Source organism: Dryas octopetala, chromosome 8, assembly GCF_963921425.1.
Source record: "Dryas octopetala chromosome 8, drDryOcto1.1, whole genome shotgun sequence".
In the NCBI taxonomy this organism is placed as follows: domain Eukaryota; kingdom Viridiplantae; phylum Streptophyta; class Magnoliopsida; order Rosales; family Rosaceae; genus Dryas; species Dryas octopetala.
Genome location: NC_141373.1, coordinates 14,424,301 through 14,434,921, shown reverse-complemented (window position 1 = coordinate 14,434,921; position 10,621 = coordinate 14,424,301).

Sequence of the window (10,621 nt, the reverse complement as noted above, 5' to 3'; positions counted from 1 at the left end):
GTAATACAACTTCCAATAGGTAAACACTTTCACATATTTGGCATTACTGGTTAATTATTATATTGTGTTGCATATAAACTAACTTGACTCTATTAATAGGGCGGAAAGTGCACACGCGAAGCTAAAAAGGGAACTTGGCTCTAGCCAGCTTCCCTTTGATACCTCTTGGGCACATATACACTCATTGTTAGTATTGTAGCATACACATATTAAGGCATCATTTGAGAAGAGTCGAACGTTTGTCCAAGTCAAAATGAGACAGCCGGAATTGAAGGATTTGATTGGTTATGTATCTATGGTGGCATTGACTATAATTGCTTGTGAGATTAGCCGGTAATTTGGATACTAATTGAACTATAATTACTACCTTGAACACTTCATTACTGTGATGCTTACTGACTAATATAATTCTTTTCTTTTTGTAGGGCCAATTCGAATCCGACCGGAACATTACCGTGTGATTGCACTATTCGTCATACACACTGTTTGCCATGTGCACATGAGATATTATCGTATAGGCGACGTAAGATGCATATTCCACTTGATTCAGTGCATCCCCATTGAAAAAATTTGGATATGCTTCACGAACCACAAGTCATAGTGTCAAATCCACTGGTTCAGTCAACACTTGATAGACTAGCAATATAGATGGAAGGACAGAATGAGGACACTAAGAGGATGATAAGTTTGAAAATAGAAGAGCTTATGAATTTAGAGATAACAAGGCTAAAAGAACCGCGTGCGAAGGTCAAGACTAAAAGGCGCCCTAGTAAAGCCGAAAATTCTACCTGCCGTTTGCCATCTACCTTTGAGTATGCACTTTCGGGTCAAGATAGCCACTCACCATCACCTACAATATGTACAGTTGGCACCAATTCGCCAAAGAAGATGCTAAAGGCAAGAGTATTCAAATTAAAGGTATATAATTCATTCCAACCGGATGATCTTACTTTATTTTACTAATACTCATTGCATAATTGAATTTATTTATATTTTTATACAGGCATATAAGACATCACTCACACCATCTGTTCCGACCCACCGGTATACACAGCAATTCAAAGCTAGCATTAGGCCATTCATTACCGGTGCCACTAATGTGAAATCCGACAGTCATTGTGGCTATAGAGTCGTAGTTTTGGCTTTGGGGTTGGGTAAAGATGCGTGGCGAAAAGTGCGCATAGATTTATTTCACTTGTTACGGTCATTATCCATCTTATATGAGTCCATATTTGATCGATCTCGAGTTGCTGAGCTAAAGCATTCGATTGAGTATTTTGAAGAACCTCTTCCTGCATCAAAGGATTATTGGATGGACATGCCGGAGATGGGATATGTTACCGCGACATGCTGTGGTGTAGTGGTGACCCATGTATTTAGGTCATTATGCCTAACATGCCTACCATTTAGCGTATACCCAGATATACTAGAGAGATCCGAAATTCGTGAGATTGGTATCGGTTTTGTCAATGACGATCATTTCGTACAGGTACACATTGAACTATATGGTTTGTTTTATTGGATATTTAAATTATCTTTAAGACTCATGTGTAATGCTATTTTATAGGTACACTTGGTACCGGATCACCTCATGTCATCTATTCCTACCGTGTGAACCTTGTATGTCACCGAAAGCGCAAAAATGTGGTGTACTAAATACGAACATCGCCTTGAGCAATTCAAAGAACTTGTATGCCATAGTGATCCATCCACACAAGAACCTGTGTCTCTTGATAGTGATTAATTATGTTCTGGATTTGATGCATTTTTTGTTTTTCTGTATTTATATGTACTTATGATGAGATTATTGTATTATTTAAATATATATAAGTATGTGGATTTTTTTGCATGAACCTAAGTCTTGGAGTTAAAACCTAACATAAAGTCGTCAAAGAAGAAAAATAAAAGGAGTTAATTAAAAACCCTAAATCACTACCAGTCTTAGTCTAAGAAAGACTCATAAAATGAACTAAACTCTAAGTCTCCCTAGATAATATCGCATATCAATCCTACTGTTACACATAATCTAATTAAGCCTGGTGAGAAAAGTGTTTTAGTTGGTATATCAAAAGGTATTATAGGAATAATAAGATGTGTGAAAAGTGTTTTAATATTTTTTTTCAAATTTAATGGAGGTGTAAAAATAAGATGGGTGAGAAAATAAGATAATGGGGTGGAAATATAACCACTCATATTTTTCAAAATTACAACGTTACGCAGTAAAACAGCTTAGGATTTAGCTCATGGCCCAAAAGCAAAAAAAGCTAGCCCAAAAGCACTTTTACAATGCTATAAACCCAGGTCATTATGGAGTATTAACGCCCTATAAGATAGTTTGGAATCAAGAATGCAAAAATTGAATAATATTTTATGGAGATTACAAGTGTTATCTAACATATTGGCATGAAAAGATTGTTAAGAACAACTTGGCACTTCAAGAACAAATAATATTATGGTTGACAAACATACAGTAATATCTACTATCCTTTTATTTATAACTAATGTATATTTTTATTATTCGGGCCTAAAAAAGGTATATTTGTTTTACATGTTTTATAACAATAACAAAAAACAGAACATGAGAATGTTGGAACTGTTAAAACACATCCATGAAAAAAATATGATCCTTAGCAAGCACGCGTCACATGAATGCTCGGTAAAGAAAAAGGCGAATGCGGCTCAGCTCGCTGAGTTTGTATGTGACTTTGAGTAGAAAGTATAGATAAACAGTTTGCTAGTTTCTTAAATCATATACTTCACAACGTAACATTAAAATTATTAATATTTGATATAATAAAGACTTACAAAAAATAAATCAATAAACATACAGACAAGTTAACATAAAACGCAAAAAAAAAAAAAAATTTGTTCAAACAAGATGTATGAGATATAGTGGTAATAAGGCACCACTATATCTCATACAACAAAAATTATATTAAAAGTATTCGTCTAAAAAAACTTTTCTTTTTTTACCATAAACACTCAGAAGCGAGTTTTGTAGACAACCCGAAATTTGTAGGACCAACTAAATTACAATAGACCATCGTTTTGTGATAAGGCTAGTTTCTTAAACCACAGACTTCACTATGTAACATTAAAATTACTAATATTTGATATAATAAAGACTTACGAAAAATAAATCAATAGAAAAATTAAGCACATTCTTAAGAAAACTATTAACCTACTTTGGAAATATTGGTCTTTAAAATGCACTGACATATTATGGGCATACTATACTGTTTTTCAAACCCCCATAGAAATGTCTCTCTATCGCTTGACTTATAAAAAAGCTTGTCACTTACCTGTTAAGTTAGATGATCGAGCTTATTAGGGCTTCAAATAATTGAATTTTGCTATTATAAAACAAAAATTTTTAATAAGTTACTAGTAAATGAATTTGAGGAAATTAAAAAGATGGTTATGATTGTGTCAAGACATATTAAGACTTTAAGTTGGAAATTATGTTTCAGAATGCCAACAAAGTTGGAGAGATGATTGTTGCGGGTTAGAGCTTAATCAAAACCGCCAACAAATGGTTGTGTAAGTACACAAGGATGCCTTATTTTTTGGCCCAACTTTTGTTATTGGTCTAATTATGTTTGCTATTAGTTCCGTTATAATAGCTGTCAACGTATACACCATCAAAACTATGAACTAAAATATTGTTTCATAATACGCACATTTTAGGAAAAGTCTTGACATCTAGTCTGAAAGTCTTTTGATGTAATTCTCACTTTATTTCTCCAAGGATATACAAATTTTCATCGTGTCTCACTTTGGTTCTCACCGTCATAACAATAAAAAATCCGTCAATTGAAACATGACGAAAGTCGGAGAGAATATCATGACCAAAGTCGAAAAGATATAATTTTTAGACTTCCGACAGTACGTGGAGTATTGTGACTTCTTAAACTGTAGTAATTATTTATTTATACTTGCAAGTATACGAATCAATTTAGTATGGATGTATAAATACGAGATCGATCCACATGATTGTTTGGAAATTCTATATATACTAAAACCGAACAAAGACATTATTGTAGCTTAGGAACAGTGCTTACAGGACTGAAAAAATTTCTTTAATTGCCCCTCTGTTTTTTTATTTCAGTTGCTTGCCATTGTAATTAGTGGGGTTAGTTGGGCTCGTTTTGGTCATTCACTGTCTCTTTGTTTTTTGTCATTGCCTTTTCTGTTTTTTTACGGTTCTTACCATCCTTTTGGTTTAGCCTCGCATGATTTTTTTTTTATCTGGTTTGCCATTTTGAAATTGTGGGGTTAGGTATGCCCTTTTTGGTCATTCACCTTGACTTGCTTTTTAGCTGTGAGAACTCATTTACCATTACATTCTCGTTGCTTTGATCAGACCCCCCATTCTTTCTTTCTCTCTTTCTTTTTCTCTCTCTGGTCACTCTTTCTTTCTCTCTCTTTGAATCCTTGTCGTCCGACGAGGGATTTCGGCGAGACCACCCACCTCAAGCTCGCCTTTTCCTCCTCTTCCTTTCGGTGGTTACAATCAACTTAGAAAGCTAGTGACAGCGACAGATCGAGCCAGTCCTATTCGAGCCTTTCACCGGTGTTGACTTCAATTTCGGCGGTGTCGCGACCTTTCACAAGTCTGAGTTTGTTTTTATGAATTTAACTAGGTGTGGTCATTTTTCATTATATATCTTATATTTTCTTTGTATAAACAAACAGATCTCTAATATTAGTCTATGTGAGTATATGAGACATAACGAACACACACTAATTATATTAAATGCGAACTTACAACTTAACAAACATCATGAATATGAGTTATATTAGGGAAGAGGATCAGTTATATACGGGAAAGTGGGCGGGCGGGAGGGAGGAGGAACTTTACCCCAGTAGAGCATCAAACCAAACATATATATATTGTTTGCTTGTGCTGTCATTAGGAACAAGGAAGCCCCAATCCATTCATTCTCGTGAAATTGAGAAGTCCTTAGAACACTTTTAATCCAACTTTGCACCTTGATGAACAAAAAAAACATGTGTTAGTTACTTACATAATTAAAGAAAATTATATAGCATGATAGAAACTATAAGACTTTACAGAGATTATGACATTTGTAATACCACAACTACCTTAATCAGCATCTCACAACAGAAGCATCACAAATAATTACATTGCTCCTACTCCTAGAAGATTGCCTACAACGGTGGTTTCAATACGATAACCGTACCGAAACCTTGATATCACATGCCGACCTCTGGGGGTTGAAACCCTTGTTTTTTGTCACCGATACCGTGCCGACGGTTTGCGGTCGGAGAAGGGCGGAATTGGCACAGTACTAGGCTTGCCGAAACCTGAGAGAGACAGCGAGACAGAGAGATCGAGATGGAGAGAGCGAGACAGAGAGATGGAGATGGAGAGAGAGAAACTTGAAAGTTAGACAGAGAGAGATTACCAAGAATCAAAATCAACAGAGAGACAAAAAACTTACCCAGAAGCACAGCAAGCAGCAAAGGAAGCACCTTTGGCATAAATCAGAATTATCAGAGAGACCAAAATTCCCTAAATCAAAACCCCAATAAATTGAAAGTTTGAAACCCAAAAAACTCCTAAATCAGAAAACCCAAGAACGGTAGCTAGTAGCTAAGATGGTGGACTGGTGAGACAGAAAGAGGCGATGGTGAGACATAGAGAGAGAGGCGACGATGGACTGGTGAGACAGAGAGAAAGGGAGAGAGAGAGGTGATGGTGGTGAATTGGTGGGGCGTTTTCGGAGTCTAAGATAGTGGTGGTGGTGGTGGTCGGAGACTCGGAGATGCTGGATTGATGGTGGAGTGGTTGCCTGGTTGGGAAATTGGGATCTCAATTCGCTCAGAGAGAGAGTAACTTAGTGAGAAAGAGGCATAGAGTGAAAAAAAAAAAAATGTTGTTTTGTTTAAATGTTTTTTTTAATTCATTTATTAGTTAACATTAGGAATTTAGGATTAGGGTATTTTGGGGTTTCGTTTGGGTTTTGGACTTTGGGGTTTAGGGTTTAGGGTAATTTGGGGTTTTAAATTTCAATTAGGGTTTGGAGTTTTTTATTTTTATTACATATGTTTTTTTATAATTTATAGTATATAGTTAATAACTTAATAGTTTATATGTTTTTTAATTTATGCCATATCTTAAACCTTAGGGTATAGGGTATTGGTCATATACCTAATATAGCTATTAGGCTAAATGGCTAATACCATATTAATATATTATACCATATTATACATTTATGATTGAGGTAATTACATAAATCATAAATGGTCAATAACTCCATAGTCCATATTGATATTAATATATTATACCACATACTAATATTACCATATTATACCATAATCATATTATACAATATACTAAATTACTAATATTACCATATTATATCATACTATACCATATTATACCATATTATAGTATTAAACCATATACTATATACTAAACTCCAAGTTACCAACTATGAGTGTATGAATTATAAATTTATAGTATTAGACTATTAGGCTATTAGCCAATTTAGTCTATTAGAGTATAGAAATTAGTAATTTATTATGAGATATCATATACGTATACTATATAGGGTTTATAATTTAGTATAATATTAGGGTTTAGGGTATTTTTAATTAGTTTTTATATAGAAATGTATTATATAAATTAAAAAACATATAAGTTAATAAGTTATAGGGTTTATAAATTTATATATGTTTTATATAAATTATAGAAAATTAGAAATGTATTATATAAAATTATAAATTATATATAAAGGTATTTAGTATTTTAGTATTTTTTATTTAGGGTATATCGGTATAGTATAGAAATGTATAAAAATAAATTATTTTAATTATATTTTTTCAATATACAGTTGGTATCGGTATACCATCGGTACCGGGCTTTGTGAACCAGTACCGTTTCCGAAATCATCGGTATCGGTATGAAAACCGAGTATCGGTATCAGTAACCGACTAGTTCGGTATTTTACGGTATCGAAACCGGTACGACATCGGTATTTTTTGGTATTTCAGTAATTAAACCCAGCCCTAGCTAACACCTATGTCAGGCAACAACAAAGAGGAAAAAGAAAAGAAAAATCAATTATCATTGATTACTTATTTGTTGATATGGGGCTCTTATTGTTGTGTGACCTATTGCATTATTTTTCATTGGTTACTGAGTTTGAGCTTTGGTTATTGAGTTTGGGCTGAATTTTTATTTGTTTGGGTTTGGTTTGCATGGCTGTCTACATTAAGCTACAATGTTGTTCAGATTCTGACTTCATTTTTTAGGGTAGTTTTGTGAGTTTTTGGTAATTGTGACTGGGTTTTAAGTGGATGTTCATTTTGTAACTTTTTGATTTTCTTCATGTTTTAGCTCTGAATTTCTTTTTCTATGGTTGTTTTTGGCTAGCAGTGTTATTGGAGCAGTGGTAATTGTTGTGGGTAATTTTATAGAGTAATATTGAAAGAACATGGTATTTAGTTCTAAGTGGTAATTGTTGTAAGTTTTTTGTGATTCTTACTGAGAGAGTTATTTTGCTAAGTCTAGGCTTTTTGGTTATTATATTGAAAGAATACAAATCTCAACCATGTTCTTTTCTTAATGATTTATCTGAAGGTGAGTAAACAGATTGAAAAGTAAATTTTCGCAGTTTGCATTTTTTTATCAGCTATAATTTTCATACCAATACTTTTTCATTAGCACTAGAAAGGCAAGAGACCACCATTGTGGTTGCTGATTATATTCTCAAGATACCACATTGACTTTCGTTTCAGTTTGCAGATACACACAACAATTTGAATACATTTATATAATGTTATGTTTCCACTTTGAATTTATTACAGATTTTAGGACTTGAAGTGTGTGCCAATACTATGTGAACAGTCTTATGGCTCTTTTATACTATTTGAAGTGTGTGCTCTTTTGGACATTGTTTAGTCTTATGACTCTTTTTGCGACACCTGGTTTAGTTGGTGGTTTTATCAAAAAACAAAAAAAATTTAGTTGGTGGCCGCTGACATTTTTGAGCTTATTTATTGAAATTTACAAACTTGATTAAAGGGAACAAAGGTTGGGCTTTGTGATATAGTAGTTTCGATAATCTTTGTCCCAAGTGCAGGTAATTCACTGCCTTTTTTAATCTCTTATATTATGCTTTCTGCGCATAGTGCTATGGAATTGGAGGGTTTTGGGTTTAGATGACTTTTTTTTTTTCATTTGACCTTACCCCTATTGCATTGTTCTAAATTTTATAGTATTAGAAGCACAACAGAGTAAAAGTAAAAGTAATTACAGAGCATATTGGTTGGCCATGAATCACATGATGATTTTGCATTGTTTGTTAAGATCATCCAACATTTGTATTCAGGTTTGCATTTTCTAAATATTTTAATTGATTAATTGGGATGAGAGTCGCTGCACCATTTTCGAATTATTTTTTTTTTAGTACAAATGGTTTTTCGGTCTTTTAAAATAGACAGTTTGGTTTGGTTAATTAGATACAAGTTACGAATTGTAATTAAGTTGGTTGAGATTAGTGACTGAAACTTATCTTCAGTTTGATAGTTTTCATTGGTAGAAACCTCAAGGCTTTTATTTATAAAAACATATATATGAAAATGGAGAAACCATTACTTTGTTTAATAATTACAATTCAGGAACCATTACTGATGTGTTACCTTTTTGTTACTGTATCTTTTCATGGCTATGTGGGTTGGTTGAGATTAATTACGTGTGTTTTATTTTATTTATATTTATTAAAGAAATAACAAGTTGTCTTCCCTCTTGAAGATAAAATTAAAATTAAGAAAAGAAAAACAAACAAAAAACACTTTTAAGTGAATGAGGACTATAGGTAGGGACCATGTGTTTTCTTAAGTCTCTTTTTCAGTGTAGATGCATGACGAAACCAGAGTTTTGCTTCAAAGAAGTTGGTTAACATATTCTTCAAGAAGAGTGAAGACCCATTTGGTAAGCAATTTCTGACATTACTATTCATTTAACATACCTCAAAACAATAAGGGTTGAAATTGAGAATTAACCAGAAGGAAGTTTCGGATATGTCTTTAATTATGTTTCCAAAGTTGTAATGAAATCAGTTCTACACATGGATTAATTTATGTTTTATATGAGGTCTTTGATGAAATGTCAGAAAATATGTTGTTTGGTGTGTGTACCAACAAAAGTTTGTTTGAAAGAAAATATTACCACAGTTTGTTTGCTTCAAGAAGCTTGGTTCTATAACAAATGGTTGTATTTCAAGTACAAATGGTCTTTTATATGCGATAGCATAATTATATATTCATTTTGGTTTCAGTCTTTTATGATTGCTTATTGTATAATTGAGAAAAAAACTATTTACTTTTCTTTTTCATGGCTTGGGGTATGTGGTTTGGTTGTCATTACATGTATTTTAATTCTCAATCTTTTATAGAAAATGGTGAGCAGGTTGATTTTCCTCTTAGAATATCACACACAATTATAAAATGAAAACACTTTTAAGTGAATTAGGACCATATTGATTGAAGTTAAAGAATCAAAGTAATTTAAATTGATGTTGGTATGCACATGTTGATAAGAAATTTAATTTGATAGGTACAATGTTGCTTCAGTCTTTATTATTTAATTTTTTTTGATTGAATCAATCCTTATTTATTTAATGTTTTTCTTTCTTTTTGAGGATTATATGAATACTCACTTTGCACTTGGATCAGATCCTTTGCAAATGCTCATTCTCTATGATGGCATGAATCAGATCCTTTGCAAATGCTCACTTTCATCTCTGTGATGACTTATTCTCTTCTATTTTTTGTTTGGTTATTTATGGTTTTGTGTTTACTATGTCAGCAGACTTGACACCAAGGAATGCTCATATTGCCAATGTTGTTGCCACATGGAAGGTTGATTACTGCCACTTAGTCTTTAGATTTGATTTCAATGACTGGAAGGTACTTGAAGATTTTATTGATTGAATGTTTGTAATAGCTCATCTAACCAATGATTTTCCTTTACTAAACAAAAATGTCCCTTGCTGGAATTCTCAGTTAATGAAACACTCTATTGGGGCTGGGGAGGAGCTGATGCCACATAGGTGTCAAGTAAACATATCAAGCAATTCTCAATAAGATTCGCAATGTGAAGAATCTCAAACAACAACAACTACAACACCAATTAGGAACTTGTCTAGGAACAAAGGCTTGGTTTTATAAGAGTGGCCTGTTGCAAAAAGTTTGGGTGATAGTAATCAATCAATTGTGGAAGACTCACCTAGATGTGATTATACTGAAGCAAAAGCTTCTACCATTCGAAAAGGAAAGCATAAATTGTTGTGAGGTTTTACAGAGGGAGATGAAGTATACTTCTTTTGTTGAGATTTAGGATTTTCTTTGAGTTACAACTAGCAGTCACTCATCTTTGTATAGTTGGAGTTTTATGCATTATTTTGGTTTCATGCATATAGGGAAGGGTAAACTGATGTGAGGTTTACCAAGGGAGATGAAGTATGCTTTTGCTGACATTTAGGAGGTGCTTTATAAGTAGTCATTTAGCTTTGTAGAGTTAGAATTTTATCAACTATTTTGGATTCATGCATGGGAAATTTTTGTCATACAACCACTTTTTGACCCTTGG